Here is a 20087-nt window from a genome sequence, read left to right on the forward strand (position 1 = left end):
AATGGGGGAGGAGTAAGACATGGAGATCACCTTCCTTCCCACAAATACATAAAAAATACATCTACATGTGGAACAACTCCTACAGAACACCTGCAGAAGGCTGGCAGAGGACCTCTGTCTTCCCAAAAGGTAAGAAACTACCCACATACATGGGTAGGGCAAAAGAAAAAAGAAAAAACAGAGACAAAAGGATAGGGATGGGACATGCACCTCTGGGAGGGAGCTGTGAAGGAGGAAAAGTTTCCACACACTAGGAAGCCCCTTCACTGGGGGAGATGGGGGCTGGCGGGGAGGAAGCTTCATAGCCACGGAGGAGAGCACAGCAACAGGGATGCAGAGGGCAAAGCAGAGAGATTCCAACACAGAGAATCAGTGCCGACCAGCATTCAACAGCCTGAGAGGCTTGTCTGCTCACCCGCCGGGGCGGGCGGGGGCTGGGGCCTGAGGCTTGGGCTTCGGAATCAGATCCCAGGGAGAGGACTGTGGTTGGCAGCGTGAACACAGCCTGAAGAGGCTAGTGCACCACAGCTAGCCGGGAGGGAGTCTGGGGAAAAAGTCTGGAACTGCCTAAGAGGCAAGAGACCATTGTTTTGCAGTGCATGAGGAGAAGGGATTCAGAGCACTGCTTAAACAAGCTCCAGAGACATGCAGGAGCCACAGCTATCAGCACAAACACCAGAGACAGACATGAAATGCTAAGGCTGCTGCAGCCACCAAGAGACCTGTGTGCAAGCACAGGTCACTATACACACCTCCCCTCTTGGGAGCCTCTGCATCCTGACACTGCTAGGGTCCCGTGATCCAGAGACAACTTCCCCGGGAGAACACACAGCACGCCTCAGGCTGGTGCAATGTCACTCTAGCCTCTGCCACCACAAGCTAGCCCTGCATTCTGTACCCCTCCCTCTCCCTGGCCTGAGTGAGCCAGAGCCCCTGAATCAACTGCTCCTTTAACCCCCTCCTGTCTGGGTGAAGAAAAGATGCCAGAGGGTGACCTACATGCAGAGGCAGGGCCAAATCCAAAGCTGACCCCCAGGAGCTGTGGAAACATAGAAGAGAAAGGAAAATTTCTCTGTGCAGTCTCAGGAGCACCAGATTAAATTTTCACAATCAACTTGATGTACCCTGCATCTGTGGAATACATGAATAGACAACGAATCATCCTCAAATTGATGTGGTGGAGTTTGGGAGCAGCAGTAGACTTGGGGTTTGCTGTATGCTACTGACTAGTTTCTGATTTTTATGTTTATCTTACTATAGATTATAGTGCTTGTTATCATTGGTGGATTGTTTGTTGGTTTGGTTGCTTTCTTCCTTGTTTTTTATTACTTTTCTATTTTTTCATTTTAATAATATATTGTTTAACTTTTTTATTTTAATAAGTTTATTTTATTTTATTTATTTTATTCTATTTTTCTTTCTTTCTTTTCTTTTCTCCCTTTTCTTCTGAGCTGTGTGAATAATAGAGTCTTGGTGCTCCAGCCAGGTGTCAGGCCAGAAATTCAGAGGTGGGAGAACTGAGTTCAGGACATGAGACCACCAGAAAGTTCCCAGCCCCACATAATAACAATTGGTGAGAGGTCTCACAGAGATCTCCATCTCAACACTAAGATCCAGCTCCACTCAACGACCAGCAATTTCCAGTGCTGGACACCCCATGACAAACAACTAGAAAGACAGGAACACAACCCCACCCATTAGCAGAGAGGCTGCCTAAAATCATAAGTTCACAGACATGACAAAACACACCACTGAATGTGGTCCTGACCAACAGAAAGACAAGATCCAGCTTCATCCACCAGGACACAGGCACCAGTCCCCTCCACCAGGAAGCCTACACAACCCACTGAACCAACATTACCCATTGGGGGAAGACACCAAAAACAACGGGAACTACAAATCTGCAGGCTGTGAAAAGGAGACCCCAAACACAGTCAGTTAAGAAAAATGAGAAGATAGAGAAATACACAGCAGATGAAGGAGCAAAGTAAAAACACACCAGACCAAACAAATGAAGAGGATAGGCAGTCTACCTGAAACAGTATTCAGAGTGATGATAGTAAAGTTGATCCAAAATCGTGGAAATAGAATGGAGAATATATAAGAAACGTTTAACAAGGACTTAGAATACCTAAAGAGCAAACAAACGATGATGAACGACACAATAAATAAAATTAAAAATTCTCTAGAAGGAATCAGTAGCAGAATAACTGAGGGCAGAAGAACAGATAAGTGACCTGGAAGGTGAAATAGTGGAAATAACTACCACAGAGAAGAATAATGAAAAAAGAATGAAAAGAATTGAGGACAGTTTCAGAGACCTCTGGGACATCATTAAACCCACCAACAAATGCATTCAAATTATAGGGGTCCCAGAAGAAGAAGAGGAAAAGAAAGGGACTGAGAAAATATTTGAAGAGGTTATGGTTGAAAACTTCCCTAATATGGGAAAGGAAATACTCAATCTAGTCCAGGAAGTGCAGAGTCCCTTAAAGGATAAATCAGAGGAGAAACATGCCAAGACAAAAATTAATCAATATATCAAAAATTAAATAAAAGGAAAAAATATTAAAAGCTGCAAAGGAAAAGCAACAAATAACATACAACAGAATCCCCATAAGGTTAACAGCTGATCTTTCAGCAGGAATTCTGCAAGCCAGAAGGGAGTGGAAGGACATATTTAAACTGATGAAAGGGAAAACCCTACAACCAAGATTACTGTACCCAGCAAGGATCTCCTTCAGATTCGATGGAGAAATTAAAATATTTACAGACAAGCAAAAGTTAAGGGAATTCAGCACCACCAAACCAGCTTTACCATAAATGCTAAAGGAACTTCTCTAGGCAAGAAACACAAGAGAAGGAAAAAACATACAATAATAAACCCAAAACAATTATGAAAATGGTAATGGGAACATACATATTGATAATTACCTTAAATGTGAATACATTAAATGCTCCAACAGACAGATATAGACTGGATGAATGGATACAAAAACAAGACCCGTATATATGTTGTCTACAAGAGACACAATTCAGACCTAGGGACACATACAGACTGAAAGTGAGGAGATGCAAAAAGACATTCCATGAAAATGGAAATCAAAAGAAAGCTGGAGTAGCAATTCTCATATCAGACAAAATACACTTTAAAATAAAGACTATTACAAGAGACAATGAAGGACACTACATAATGATCAAGTGATCAATCCAAGAAGAATATATAACAACTATAGCTAGCTAGCAACTATATCTAGCAACTATAGCTAGATAGCTAAGATAGCTAGCAACTATATCTAGCAACTATATCTATAACTAGATATAGCAAATATATCTATAACTATATTATATAGTACATATTCATGCACCCAACATTGGGGTACCTCAGTATATAAGGCAAATGCTAAAAGTCATAAAAGGGGAAATCGACAGTAACACAATCATAGTAGGGAATTTTAACACCCCTCTTTCACCAATGGACAGATCATCCAAAATAAAAATAAGTAAGGAAACACAAGCTTTAAATGATACATTAAACAAGATGGACTTAACTGATATTTATGGGACATTCCATCCAAAAACTACAGAATACACTTTCTTCTCAAGTGCCCATGGAACATTCTCCAGGATAAATCATATTGTGGGTCACAAATTAAGCCTTGGTAAATTTAAGAAAATTGAAATTGTATCAGGTATCTTTTCTGACCACAACGCTATGAGACTAGATATCAATTACAGGGAAAAAAAAACTGTAAAAAATAAAAACCCATGGAAGCTAAACAATACATTACTAAATAAACAAGCAATCCCTGAAGAAATCAAAGAGGAAATCAAAATATACTTAGATACAAATGACAATGAAAACATGGTGACCCAAAACCTATAGGATGCAACAAAAGCAGTTTTAAGAGGGAAATTTACAGCAATACAATCCTACCTCAAGACACAAGAAAAATCTCAAATAAACTGCCTAAATTTACACCTAAAGCAATTAGGGAAAGAGGAACAAAAAACCCCCAAAGTTAGCAGAAGGAAAGAAATCATAAAAATCAGATCAGAAATAAATGAAAAAGAAATGAAGGAAACAATATCAAAGATCAATAACACTAAAAGCTGGTTCTTTAAGACAATAAACAATATTGATAAACCATTAACCAGACTCATGAAGAAAAAAAGGGAAAAGACTCAAATCTACGGAATTAGAAACGAAAAAGGAGAAGTAAAAACTGACACTGCAGAAATACAAAGGATTATGAGAGATTACTACAAGCAACTATATGCCAATAATGTAGACAACCTGGAAGAAATGAACAAATTTTTAGAAAAGCACAACATTCTGAGAATGAAACAGAAAGGTATAGAAAATATAAACAGACCAATCCCAAGCACTGAAATTGAAACTGTGATTAAAAAATTTCCAACAAACAAAAGCCCAGGACCAAATGGCTTCAAAGGCAAATTCTATCAAACATTTAGAGAAGAGCTAACACCTATCCTTCTCAAACTCTTCCAAAATATAGCAGAGGGAGGAACACTCCGAAACTCTTTCTACAAGGCCACCATCACCCTGATACCAAAAGCAGACAAAGATGTCACAAAGAAAGAAAACTAGGCCAATATCCCTGATGAACGTAGATGCAAAAATCCGCAACAGAATACTAGCAAACAGAATCCAACAGCACATTAAAAGGATCATACACCATGATCAAGTGGGGTTTTTCCCAGGAATGCCAGGATTCTTCAATATACGCAAATCAGTCAATGTGATACACCATATTAACAAATTGAAGTAGAAAAACCATATGATCATTTCAATAGATGCAGAAAAAGCTTTCAACAAAATTCAACACCCATTTATGATAATAACCCTCCAGAAAGTAGGCATAGAAAGAACTTACCTCAACATAATAAAGACCATATATGACAAACCCACAGCCAACTTTGTTCTCAAGGGTAAAATACTGAAACCATTTCCACTAAATCAGGAACAAGGTAAGGTTTCCCACTTTCAAATCTATTATTCAACATAATTTTGGAAGTTTTAGCCACAGAAATCAGAGAAGAAAAAAAATAAAAGGAATCCAATTTGGAAAAGAAGAAGTAAAGCTGTCACTGTTTGCAGATGACAGATACTATACACGGAGAATCCTAAAGATGTTACCAGAAAACTATTAGAGCTAATCAATGAATTTGGTAAAGTAGCAGGATACAAAATTAATGCACAGAACTCTCTTGCATTCTTATACACTAATGATGAAAAATCTGAAAGACAAATTAAGGAAACACTCCCATTTACCATTGCAACAAAAAGAATAAAATATCTAGGAATAAACCTACCTAAGGAGACAAAAGACCTGTATGCAGAAAATTATAAGACACTGATGAAAGAAATTAAAGATGATACAAATAGAAGGAGAGATATACCATGTTCTTAGATTGGAGGAATCAACATTGTGAAAATGACTCTACTACCCAAAACAATCTACAGATTCAATGCAATCCCTATCAAACTACCACTGGCATTTTTCATAGAACTAGAACAAAAAAAATTCACAATTTGTATGGAAACACAAAAGACCCCAAAGAGCGAAAGCAATCTTGAGAAAGAAAAACGGAGCTGGAGGAATCAGGCTTCCTGACTTCAGACTATACTACAAAGCTACAGTAATCAAGACAGTATGGTACTGGCACAAAAACAGAAATATTGATCAATGGAACAGGATAGAAAGCCCAGAGATAAACCCACACATATATGGTCATCTTATCTTTGATAAAGGAGGCAAGAATATACAGTGGAGAAAAGACAGTCTCTTCAATAAGTGGAGTTGGGAAAACTGGACAGCTACATGTAAAAGAATGAAATTAGAACACTCCTTAACACCATACACAAAAATGAAGTCAAAATGGATTAAAGACCTAAATGTAAGTACAGACACTATAAAACCCTTAGAGAAAAACATAAGCAGAACACTCTATGACATAAATCACAGCAAGATTCTTTTTGACCCACCTCCTAGAAAAATGGAAATAAAAACAAAATAAACAAATGGGACATAATGAAACTTAAAAGCTTTTGCACAGCAAAGGAAAACATAAACAAGACGAAAAGACAACCCTCAGAATGGGAGAAAATATTTACAAACGAAGCAACTGACAAAGGATTAATCTCCAAAATATACAAGCAGCTCACGCAGCTCAATATCAAAAAAATAAATAAACAACCCAGTCCAAAAATGGGCAGAAGACCTAAATAGACACTTCTCCAAAGAAGATATACAGATTGCCAACAAAAACATGAAAGGATGCTCAACATCACTAATCATTAGAGGAATGCAAATCAAAACAAAAATTAGGTATCACCTGACACCAGTCAGAATGGCCATCATCAAAAAGTCTACAAACAATAAATGCTGGAGAGGGTGTGGAGAAAAGGGTACTCTCTTGCCCTGTTGGTGGGAATATAAATTGATATAGCCACTATGGAGAACGGTATGGAGGTTACTTAAAAACTAAAAATAGAACTACCATATGACCCAGCAATCCCACTACTGGGCATATACCCTGAGTAACCATAATTCAAAGAGTCATGTACCACAATGTTCATTGAAGCTCTATTTAGAATAGCCAGGACATGGAAGCAACCTAAATGTCCATCGACAGATGAATGGATAAAGAAGATGTGGCACATATATACTATGGAATATTACTCTGCCATAAAAGGAAATGAAATTGAGTTATGAGTAGTGAGGTAGATGGACATAGAGTCTGTCATACAGAGTAAAGTAATTCTGAAAGAGAAAAACAAATACCCTATGCTAACACATATATATGGAATCTAAAAGAAAAAAAAAATGGTTCTGAAGAATCTAGGGGCAGGTCAGGAATAAAGACTCAGATGTAGAGAATGGACTTGAGGTTTGGGCGGGAGAAGGGTAAGCTGGGACGAAGTGAGTGAGTGGCATGGACATATATACACTACCAACTGTAAAATAGGTAGCTAGTGGGAAGCAGCCACATAGCACAGGGAGATCAGCTCGGTGCTTTGTGACCACCAAGAGGGGTGGGATAGGGAGGGTGGGAGGGAGACGCAAGAGGGAAGAGATATGAGGATATATGTATACGTGTAGCTGATTTACCTTGTTATACAGCAGAAACTAACACACCATTGTAAAGCAATTATAATCCAATAAAGAAGTTAAAATCAATCAATCAAGTAATACATCAAAATCATAAAATATTGCCGAGGGGAGCAAGAAAATGTAGACTTTTTTTAGAATGTGTTTGAGCTGGGGGGAGATGGGATAAATTAGGAGCTTGGGATTTACAGGTACACACTACTATATATATAAAATAGAGAAACAACCAGGTCCTACTGTATAGCACAGGGAACTATATTCAATACCTTGTAATAGCCTATAATGGAAAATAATCTGAAAAAGAATATCTATGTTATATAACTGAGTCACTTTGCTGTACACCAGAAACTACCACAACATTGTAAATCAACTATACTCCAACAAAGAAAATAAAAATAAAACAACTAAAAAGAGTTATCCCACCCCCCCCAAAAAAAAGAGTTATCCCAGGGTGAGCATTCCAGGTTTAGAGGGCTGCTGGTACAAAACCCTCAGGTTAAAGTGAGTTTGGTGTGTTAAGAAACTGAAGATGTCCAATGTACCTGGAAACTAATTAAGCAAGAAAGGAGTGGTGTGGGTTGTTAGCTGACACCACATCATATAAGGCAAAGAGGTTGGAGTTTATTTGAAGTACTGCCAGAAGCTGTCATATGGGATTTATATTTGTAATTATATTATATTTTCAAAAATCACTCTGGGTGTGATGTCTACGGTAGTAGAGTGAGTGTTAGAATAAAGAAACCAGCTAAAATATTATTCTCATTTTGGGAGGGAAATAATTATGACAGACTTTGATATTAGTAATTGAGATAGAGATAAATAGACACATTTGGGATATTTTTTGGGGAAAAGTACCCAGGACTTGCTGATCAGTTCAATGAAAGTAAGGAGGAATAAACAACTCTTAGGTTTTGTAATTTTTCATAGTAAATAAGGAAAAATAAAGGTAGAACTGCTCAGATAGAGTTTTGTTTTGCCCATGTTGCATTCATGATGCCTAATAGATATCCAAGTGCTGTTACCAACTGGTATTTAATTAGTTTTTCAATCCTGGAGTTCAGTCAGGAAAGGAAATTTCGACTTGTGAGTCTTTGTCATGTAGATGTCATTGTATGGTTGAGGTTTTCTATACATCGATTGATGGTCTCAATTGTGTGACCTGGAAATAGTAGACAGAAAAATGGATGCTTCAATAAAAGAATGAGTAAATAAAAGAGGATAGCAACAACCAATGGGCAGGAGATGATAGGAAAGAATTTTAGGATCTGGTCAAATCTCAAAAGAAATAAAGGCTATGAAGGAACTGAAGAGACAGCGTAAAGAAAGCACAGACTGTTTGATATACTGTGTGTGAAACAGGAATCTGATTATTAGATTTGCTTCTTTGTCCCTGGCTCATTCCTCCTTTATGGTTTCTGTGAAGAGAAACCTAGCACAGTCTGAGTTAGCCTAGAGGGAGCAAGCAATTGAAGAAATCTTGTTGAAGAAAATATCACCAAGAAACAGATAAAAAGAAACTGTGTGTGTTTTAGCCAGAATTGAAATACAGACCTGGAAATATATTAGGAAGAAAAATTACGATTATTAGAAATTAACATCTAAAACTTATTTTAAAATAAGATGCAGAATGCTTGATTATTTGCATTCTAGAAATTCAAAACCTACAAGGATGAATGACTGTTATTTTATTGAATGTATTCTAACTGGTTATGCTTAATAATTTATTTGTCAAACAAGAGGAGACTTTACTACAGCTCACTGAATCAAATTAGAAATCTCATTTAAATTCCATCTACATTTTGGCAATGAAAGCTCTAAAATGATATACACGTACATCTTAAATGCAGCTTATTTTTGTCAAATCATGTGGAACATAAGCAGAAATTGAAAAGAGTCAATCATAAATTCTGTTTCTGACAATCTTTATGATATTCATTATATCACTTGGAATTTTAGCGTTTTGTTAATGATTTGTCCTAAACAGGATTGGGAATGATTTTCTGTCCTTTAGAGATATAATACCACCATTGCCATTTATGTGCATTCAGTCACTGATAATTTTTCATTCATTTAACACATATTTTTTGAACACCAATATGTGTCAGTAACTATTCCAAGTGCCAGAGATACCGAATGGATACATAAGCACCTGCCTGCAGAGGAAGGTGTAAATGCTATAGAAGGTGGAAGTAACTGCCCCTGCCTGGATAGAATAGGCAGAGGCTTCATGAGATGGCTTTTGATCAAGGTTTCAAAAAGAAACCAAGCAAGATTGCAGGCACTTAAACAGTCATTGTTGCTTGGAGCACAGGATGCATGAGAAAAGGAGCAGGGTGAGAGAGAGATTGCCAGGAAGGTATCCCAGACACAGATTCTGAAGTACTTGGGGATTTTTACTTTATCCTCTAAATCCAGACTTCTCAGGTAGAGCTCTATACTCTGGGGATGTATGTAAGGTTTAGTGAACATCGCAAAAGTAATTGAAGCTTCATCTTGGACTGTCAAGTTTCCCTACAGATTTGTATGCATTGTGGTATTGAATGAATGATATCTTAAGAGGAATAAAATATGGTGTAAAATTCAAGATTTACATAACTTTAAAATCAAAGAGTCAAATTTGAAAAAAGAAAACAAATATTTGTCTTATTTGTAGGTATCTTGTCAAACCCTCCTGATATTTGAGATCATAAATTCCCTCTTTTCATCAGTTAAAACTGTTGAATAGATGAGCTTCAACATATGGATGAGGGGTGGGGAATCAGTTAAAGGCTGAAATTATAGGGTATTTCATGACAGTTTTCTTTTAGAAATATAAGTTGGTAGCAGTAAGCATTCAGTTTGATTAGAGGAAGCTGGGGTCAGACAACTCAGAGATATATTTAGGGATCAGGACCCTAGGGAGGAGGTGCTGATCTGATTCACTTAATGTGGAGAGGAGAACCATGTTTCTTAGACTTCCCAAGAGAGTGAGAAGAGAATCATATTAAGAATATAAATTGATGTCTTATTATGTCCTTCCACTCTTTGGGAACTCCAGGGCTGTAGGAATTTTCACCAAGTGTCTTATCCATCACAAGACTTTAGCCTTGGGGTTGCCCTCAGGTTGACTGAAGTTTAGACAGTGTCTTCTCCTTTCTGTCTCTCCCCTTCTCACCCTTATTCCTTTATAGAATTCAACAGGTCTAAACATAGACATCCCTCTCCTCCCTTTTCTTGAAGCATTTAGTTCAGAAAAACTTGTAATTTCTTCCCCTGCCCCTTTGAAGACATCTTTTTAAAGGCATCTTGAAGATTCTACAGCTCAGGGCTGTCTCTCTCAAGGATCTGAGTGCCACGCTCTTGTTACGCAATCACTGGGGAAGATAGCGCCCTGCTTCCTGGTCTCTGTGGGTAGGCAGGAGCCCAACTTTGGCAAATATCTGGATCCAAGTTGTAAAACTGCCTCACATCTTGAAGACTGAGAAAGTTTACTTTCTTTTGGGTAAGGCCAATTAGCAAACACATATAGCCTACAATCACAGGCCTTAGTTTTAAAAACTCTCTCATCCTTTGTCACAGTGGAGTCAAGCTCTCCCCTATTACCATAACCTTAAATAAGGTCTGTCTTGCTTGTTTAACTTTAGTGAAACTTTTGGTTTGACAATAAGCTTCTCAATTTCTAGAAAATTATGTCACCCTGGCCTGAATACTTGTAAAAAAGCAATTGTTTGCTGAAGTATATAGTTTATTTATTTATTTATTTATTTATTTATTTATTTATTTATTTTTGGCTGTGTTGGGTCTTCGTTTCTGTGTGAGGGCTTTCTCTAGTTGTGGCGAGTGGGGGCCACTCTTCATCACGATGTGCGGGCCTCTCACTATCGCGGCCTCTCTTGTTGCAGAGCACGGGCTCCAGACACGCAGGCTTAGTAATTGTGGCTCACGGGCCTAGTTGCTCCGCGGCATGTGGAATCTTCCCAGACCAGGGTTCGAACCCGTGTCCCCTGCATTGGCAGGCAGATTCTCAACCACTGCGCCACCAGGGAAGCCCTGTAGTTTTTATTTTGTAGTGAAAACAACATACCACCGACCCCAATATTTATTACTCAGTATAATCAAAAACTTATTTCCTTATCAAAAATTAGACTGGAGGAAAACAATTGCCTGTAAGGAAGATCTGAATATACCTGTGACCGTTGGTTAAGAATCTGCCTGCCAAGGCAGGGGACACAGGTCCAGGAAGATCCCACATGCCGTGGAACAATTAAGCCCATGCACCACAACTGCTGAGCCTGCGCTCTAGAGCCCATGAACCACAACTACTGAACCCACATGCCACATCTACTGAAGCCCGTGTGCCTAGAGCCCATACTCCACAACAAGAGAAGCCACAACAATGAGAAGCCCGCTCAACGGAACGAAGAGTAGCCCCTGCTCACTGCAACTAGAGAAAGCCCACACACAGCATTGAAGACCTAATGTAGCCAAAAATAAATAAATTATCTAATTAATTAATGAATTAAAAAATAAGTAAATATACTTGTGCCTCAGATATCCCATAATCCATTTCTAAATGTAGTTAAGAAGAAAAATGTACTAAGTTTCTACAGAATTGTTTCCTGGTTTGAACTTTGATGGGCATAAAAATAGATCATATTGATGGAAACTTTAAGAAAGAGCTATGAAACTCATTTTGTGTCATCTGCAAGAATGTCTTGGAAATGCCCTCCCTAAGAGGACCATCTAGTGACATTTCTCTCTGGCCTTAGTATCAATTGTTCTTTCTCTTGAGTCAATAATTTATTGTTATGTAATGAACACTGCAATGCTTTTCCTCTATACTGCCTGCTACAAATTTAAGATGAAGTTAGTGAACCAACTAAAATCTTTCAGATATGGCATTTTTAGCCATATTTTCAAATTCATCTTATAAACCCACTATATTTTTTTCTCTCACTCTTCAACTTTAAGACTAATTTCCTGTATTCTATTTCACTTGTTCTCAAATCTTCCCCAGGACAGGCCTGACTGATGTGCACAGATGAGTGGATGGATAACAAAATAGATTAATAGTTCCTTTGGTGTGATTATAGGAAACCAGGACTGGTTTGCTTTAGGACGCCTGCCTTAGCTTTTTGGGGTGATTCTTGATAAGGCTCCTTCATTGAGATTTTAGGGACCTAAAATCCTTGGCAGGAGACACTACAACAGGCAGCATTTTGATAGGGAAATCCAGAACAGGAGATGAGGGGAGAGTCACATGTCATTTGGTAATCAAATGAGTTATTTTATGAGCATGAATAACCAGAAATATATGGGGTGATTATCTGAAGTAAGAGATCACATTAAAATGAACGCAGTATGAAGAACAAATACATCTGACAGCAGATTGCTTGTATTTAAATTACAGCTCATCACTGACCAGGTGAGGGTCATAGGCAAGTTATATAACCTCTATTCACACAACTCCCACACATTTAAGTGGAAATAAGAACAGTACCTGCCTAGTAAGGTTGTTATGGGGATTACAGAAGTGAGTGGATGTAAGGTTAGTAAATACTGGGTAATTCTGATCCAGCTAGTCTGACCTGGAGATAGATAGATAAACCACCAAACAAAATAGGTGATTTTAGAGAACTTCAAGCTTTTTTTCTGAAAATCCCTTGTATCTAAAGTAATAGTAAGAGAGATGCACAGAAACTCAATAAAATGTTTTTCACAGTTAAAGAAAACAATCTGTCTTTTTTTTCCCATAAAATGGAAATCTTGCTCTGCTTTGGCATATAAGCTATTGTAGTACAACTGAGTGGAATAGAAATGCCACCTTCAGGCTCTCAAACAGTTCAGTGACAATTTTTTTTTTTTTACTTTGCAAGAAATTGATAAAGATATTTCATAATCCATCAGCTATTAACTTTTCTTAAAGGAGTTCTCTAAATTTATTTCTCTTACTAAATCCACATTCTTGTTGTTATTTTATTCTTTATTTTTATAGAAAACAACTATTATCTTATTCAAATATCTTATTCAATTAGAGATACTGATTATAAACTAACTAAAATATAGTGAAATGTGTTTATTCTAGTTAACTATAAAATCTGCTTTGCATAATTTAATAATTCATGAATCATGGGTAAATGTGTCACAGAAAGCTTTATATATAGCAAAATAGAAAACTGAGATTTAAAGGTAACTTTAACTTTGTTTTTTTTATTATAAAATTGAGAACCTTGAATCCTAGTTTACCTAATGATAGTCACAGAACTAGGTATTTTTATGAACTTCACACTAATCTTGTATACTCATCCCTTTAAATTCAAGTATCTCATAAGGGATGAGATATTTTCACAAAATGTTATTGAAACTGTTAGAGTATTTAAAAACAAACAAAAAATCAAATTGAGCAATGAACATGGTAAATGAAATCAAAAGAACTTCCAATAAAAAAGCAACAGATTCTCAGAACAGTTCTTACCTTCGACTCTGAAATGCAGACAAACATATTTAAATAGTTTCTTACTTTATTTCTTCTGTCAGTGCCTTAATTTGCTCATACAAAATTTTATTTTTCCTTTTGAGTTTTGTGATTTAATTACAGACTTTATTTGTTCTCCATTGTCTGAATGAATCTTATTCTTATTAATTCCCTGATCCACCTTTCCTCTACATCTTTCTCTCAATAAATATTATTTTTAGCTCTTATGTTGACCATGTCAATAATACTTTTAAGCTTCTATTTCTTAATCAAATTTAGATAACTTATCCTGACTTTTATTAAATTTAAGGACATACTGCCCTTACTCTTCACTTTCCCAGTTAACCCTTTTCACCTCCAAAATTTTGTGTTTATATTGTCATTATTTGAATACATTAATGTAAGTATAATTAAACCATCTGTGCTTGCTTGAAAAAAGTTGAAAACAAGTCACCAACATTTACTTTATTATGAATATGCAAATACTCTTCACTGAAGAAGTGACACTTGAATTATATTTCTTTTCTGAAGTTTCCTATGTTGCAACCCAAATCCATTTGAAGGACAATATTTCTACCTTTGAGATCACATAGTTTTGTGTTTTTTTTACACTGAATCAATTGTTCACACGAAGTCAAAGTTTTGTTTATTCATACCATGACCTTCTTTGTACATTTTAAAATGTCTGCTCAAATTTCTCAGTGACTTCTTCCTTTGTATATAAAAGATAAATTAATTTATTAGTAAGTTTTACAAATGTAGTACAGCTTCACATCCACTGTATATGTGGAATGGAGCCACAAAACTATCCTTGAAAAAATAATTTCTTCAGCACTCACTGATTTCATGTTCTAATTTAGACAATGATATTTCCCAGCCATTATCATGTGATATCTTGTCACTGAATTCCCAAATTAGTTTCATATAACATTTCTCTTTTTTCCTTATTGCCCTGATTTATTAGTAGTACATCTTAAAGTAAGTTCCTGAGAATGTTTGAGGGAAGGATGTTATTATTATTTTCATTACTCCAAGTGTTTTTTTATTTTCTCCAGAAACATTTAAAATTTTCTTTCTATCCTTGATGTTTTGAAATTTTGTGGTAATGAAATGACAAGACTAGATCTTTTATTGCTCCTAAATAACAACTCACGTCTCATAAACTGTAGCATATTTCTTCTATCAACTAGCTGATGTTTCTTTTATCCCTGTACTTCCTTTGAATGATGGCATACTTGAATTGGTTTTATATATGACTTCATTTTTCTCTCAGATTTTCCTTTACTACAGTTTTGTAATATATTTTTTAGAGACTCACTCTATTTCCCTACTCTTATAATAGATTTTATTTTCACAATAAGACTGTCAATACTAATGAGTCTTTTAAGATTTTTTGATTATTTCCTTTATGTATCAGCTTATTCTCGTTTTGTGGATGTAATATTTTTCCATATTTTCCTGAAGAAAATGAGCATAATTTTTTAAAAAAATTCTCTATTGTCCATTGAATTTTCCCAGGAATGTAACAGAGTTGTTGACCTGTTTCTAGGACTCAACCATGAAGAGCCCCCTCAGCTTTGTCCAAGTTTCATCATTACCTTACTCATATTAGCTTTCATCAATGTAAAATTCGTGAAATAGCCATTCCATGCAAGACAACTTCCCTTAATCAATCTCTTTCCTCTTGAAGATTATTATTATTATTTTTTTAATTCCTTACTTTACAGAACTTTCCAGAGGGTAGAAAGATAAGTGTTTAGGTTAATTGTGCAATATGGAGCCATTAGTCAGAATATGTAATTAAATACCTTTAGATATGAAAATCAGAAATTTTTGTACTTATAAAGAAAATAGTAAACTATTATGCAACGATTGTATGTAAAAATAATGTACACATATATGCATATGAATGGGAAAACTTTCAACAAAATTTCATGAAATTTGTTATAAAATATATAACACTCAGTATATAATATATATAAATATAAAAAATTCAAATTTTGAATTTTAAATTTTCATCCAGATATTGGAATACATAGAAAAATACACAGTATTTTCCTCATTATACTGGGATTATATAGTTCTGTTGTCTTTAATATAATAGACAAACTAAATAAACAACTTTTTCTAAAAACTACACTTGTTAAATTCCCTATGTTTCAATTATTATTTTATTTTAATGACATTAATAACATAAATATGTTCATAATATGATGGCTTTATTGTCCTCATTTGTTTTTAAATAAGACATGCTCCTGGCACTTTGCTAAAGGCTATAATGCAAAACATGACAATAACACTGAATAAAATTGCAGTAAATAGATTTGTATATAAATACACTCCCTCTGCAAATAAAATTTACTGGTATGTGTTGTGATTACCAATATGCATTCATTTCCTAAGTATCAGGCATGGAATAAATAATCTAAAATTATTCCTAAATTTTGCACCTGAGGAGAATTTAGTTAACTATTATTGAATATATGAATTATTATATTACTGATAATAACATTTTAATTGGAGAAGAATTTAGTTCTTTGTGGTGTTTAATTTGAGAAAACAATATGACTAGGAATAAGTTTGACACAAATACTAGGAATTAAATCAAAAGCCAGGACCAGAACTATGGTTGTAGGGAATATGTTTACAGGAGTGTGAGAAAAGCCCTGAATGCAGAGGACACAGGAGGAAAACAGGATGAATTGTTAATGCTTGGGAAAATCCAAGAGGCTAGGTGGGAAAGGGAGAAAGAGAAAAATAAGTTAATGAAGTTAGAAATGGGTGCCTAGAAATATGATTAAAACCCAACTTCATGTTATGCAACAAAAGCCAATGATTTGGAAGCAAAGTTAACTTTTATAGGATTATTTAGTGTTTCAGTGGGTGCTAGTGGATTCTGACTATATGTAATTTCTATTGATCTATCTTCAAATTCACTCATTATTTATTCTGCTCCATAACATCTGTTATTAAGCCCAATTAGAAAACGTTTCTCTTCAGTTATTTGAATTTTCAAGTATAGAATTTCCCTTTATTTATTTTATAATTTTTATTTCCCTATTGGAATCCCATATTTATTGTGTCTTTGTCATTCTATTTTAATTTAATTATTTAAATGTAGTTTCCTTTAATACTTTTAACATATTGATATTTATAGCAGCTGTTTTGGAGATTTTGTCTGCTAAAGTTAATATCTTTAACCAGATTTGAAAATCTGACATGAACAGGGGAAGCCAGATAGCAGACAAGGGTACACTGTCTACTATCACAGCATCCATGGGAGGGATGCCCTGACACTGAGGAACACTGATGCTGGGGCCCTTGAAAACTGGGTGATTGTCCTGATGCTACCACCTGCAGAAAAAATGAATTCTCCTTCCCCATTTTCATCCATTACCAGCGTCCTTTCAAATCTCATGGTGGGTCCATGATACTAGCCAGCTTTATGTTGCATGCTCACATTTAGGGGTATTTGAGACTGGGAAAGAAAATATCTTGCATTTTCACCTTCTATATTGAGAGGTCGTCTCTAACTTTATCAAAGAGTCAGTGAGTAGATACTTCTCCAGGTACAAGGGAGTTCAGGTGATGAGTACCACAAGTAAACAGAAGACAAATCTCACTACTTCTATCCTTAAAATTTTTGCTAAAAACATATCATCTTTTTCTCATAGGAAATGTCTAAAGTAATTTTTGAAAATGAGAATAATTTAGCTTACAGTAATCATTGGAAGAAGTCATCGAGAGGATGTGACTGCCGGTTGACCAGAGAACTGGACCCAGGCAATGAGAGGCCCCTCATCCCCTCCCCTGTCCTAGAAATGTATGATCTGCCAACTATTCCCACTATTAGGAGCTGTTTCAAGGATGCAGCCTTGAGAGAGTAAGGTGCTGTTAAGACCGTCTGCACTGGACCCAGTTACAGCCTCTATATAAACTTTTAAGATTCTGGTGGGTGAGTGCTGAAATCTAGTCATCTTGTGGCACACAAGACAAGCCTCATAAGTGAGTTCCCTTGTGTATTAAACCTGCTGCCTTCCAATCTGGAAAGATCTGCCTCTTTTTTTGATCTCTCCTTGCCCTCTGTGTACTGGGGCCAATCTGTGAACCAACAGTAATTTAACAAAACAAGGATATCAATATGTGTAACAGACAGTTTTTGAAGGAAAAGACATCAAAGGAAAGTCAACTTGATTAACACCGTACAGTTATGTATAAACAGTCATATATGAGTTTAATTTTAAGAAGATAACGGACTTTTTGAACTCTCCTAGGTTCATTGAGATGAGAATCAATCCACAGTTGCAGTCCCGTCAGAACAAAAATGGAAAGAGTAAAAGTCTAGTTGATAGCATTAGGCAATGTGTTGATTTTTTGCAGGCAAGTTGAAAATCTCATATATTCTGAACATAATGTTAGACTTAGTTGTAAGTTCCATCATTGACATGTGTATAATGAAGTAAATCCTTGGCTTGTTTCTAACTGAGACTGTGAGATTGAGGTAGATGAGCTCCTAAGTGATGCCTGGGCAAATGGGAGAACTTGTGTTGATCTTCACACACCTTTTCCTGCCTGTGTCAGAATGGATTTCAGGGTGGGCACACCTGCTAACCAAAATTATGATAATCAAATGTTAATTTGAGGTGGAAGTAATTCCTTATTTTTAGAAGATACAATTAATCTCATACACATGCATATTAATTTTTTTCCAGGAGAATATTTGAACATATAATACCTGCTTGGATTATGTTACTACATCTTCACATCATCACAGAAATAGATCTATTTAGAGTTGAATGAATAGTTTGCTTTTGTAAATGAGCCAGTTTTTTAGAATTATTAGCTGTAAGTCCATTACACTTATGTTTAAAACTTGTAATATTTTTTTACACCACACCCATTCTGTTACCATAGTAACATGGTAACTCTTACAGGAGTCCTTGTCAATACAGTATATCACTTATTTTGATGAACTATGATGTGTTAAAATATTTATGTAGTTTTGTGTGTGTGTGTTTTACATTAGGAGGAAACTCTAATAATAGACAGACTTTTACTTTCCAAGATTGGAAAAAGTAGCAGAACTCTTAATACTTTCCTTATATGCAAGCACATACCATCTAACTGCCATCATTACAAATTAAAATGTTGCTCAATATGCAACTCCCATGAACTGTTCCTAATTCTACTCCTATGGGAATGATTGAAAAATAAAAGTACTGCATAACTTTTAGGCAATGAGAAAGTCATATTTGTTTTGAAAACCGTGAATCCAACAGTGTTTTTTTTTTCCTATTAAACTTAAGAGACTAGTTTTATGTGGTTAACCTTCTTAAGAATAATAATCTTCAGGAAATATGTGGCCACTTATATAAACTTAATGTACTATTTATCATGAACAAAAACTTGAGAAGATTTAAAATTACATGACAGACAGCAAGGTCTTCTGGAGAGATGAACTTTGGTATATCCCTGACTACAAAGAACAAACCCAGGTTTTTAAAGGTGCCATATATTTTTTCACAAAGTTGATCCATAAGGCAAATTACCAAATAAACATTTTTAAGGTATAAACAAAGTTTTCATTTATTATTCATTTTAATTTCATGTTAATTATTAATCAATGGATTTAAATTCATTTTTAGTGTTAGTTTTCACCTTTTCTTCACTTTAACTTGATATTCTAATGTCATATTGTCACTTAATATTTTATTTTGTCAGTGAAAATAATAATGCAAATAGATTTTCTATTTAATTACACGTGTTCTTTCCTGTTTAGATATATGTTACATTAATTTTTCTCCAGCCCATATTCATTTCACCATATTAGAGAAAAAAAATTTAATAATATTAAGAAGATTTCCACTCATCTAATTTATAAGTACAATGTGTTATGTGTCAATGTCATTTTTTTCTATTTTTGTTAAATATTGGCAAAAAATTAGTTGTCAGAAGTCAATAATCAATTCAGTGTCAGTTTAGGCTACATTTTTTAACTCTTTGCAAACGGACAAACAACCCAAGTGATATAATATGAAAAGTCAGTTTTAGCAACACAAGTTCTAGGTGGAGCACTAATGGGAAGTCTGCACAGCAGAATAGTTAAAAGGAAATATTAGGACTATATAGTAACTGGACATTTCTGTTTTCCTTTCTTTCCATATAGTCCTGCTTTATAAAATTAATAGAAAGAAATGTGATTCATCACCTTGCCTCAAGAGCACTACATCTACAGAATTCATGGATAAATTCAAATGCATCTGTCCCACTGGTTTTATTGGTAAGTACCATTTGACAATTGTGCCTTTATAAAGAGCATTTCACCATGGGGGACATATGTCAGGATGTTATTGGTTCACTACTATTTCCTTTTTGTTCCTCTTTTAATTTCCTTTAGCTTAACATTTGATTTGCATTCCAATAACCTGAAACATCTATTCTACCTCTAGACTCCAAATCAGAAGATAAATTAGTTCACATCTAAGCAGTCTTTATCC

General features: G+C 35.5%; 1 protein-coding gene across 1 annotated transcript in view; it reads left to right on the top strand.

Moving 5' to 3' along the window:
- The window catches only part of EYS (eyes shut homolog), a 1768116-nt gene that overhangs the window by 405716 nt on the left and 1342313 nt on the right, over positions 1 to 20087 (top strand). The window lies entirely within an intron of this gene.

The sequence above is a fragment of the Balaenoptera musculus genome, chromosome 12 (assembly GCF_009873245.2).
Source record: "Balaenoptera musculus isolate JJ_BM4_2016_0621 chromosome 12, mBalMus1.pri.v3, whole genome shotgun sequence".
NCBI lineage: Eukaryota > Metazoa > Chordata > Mammalia > Artiodactyla > Balaenopteridae > Balaenoptera > Balaenoptera musculus.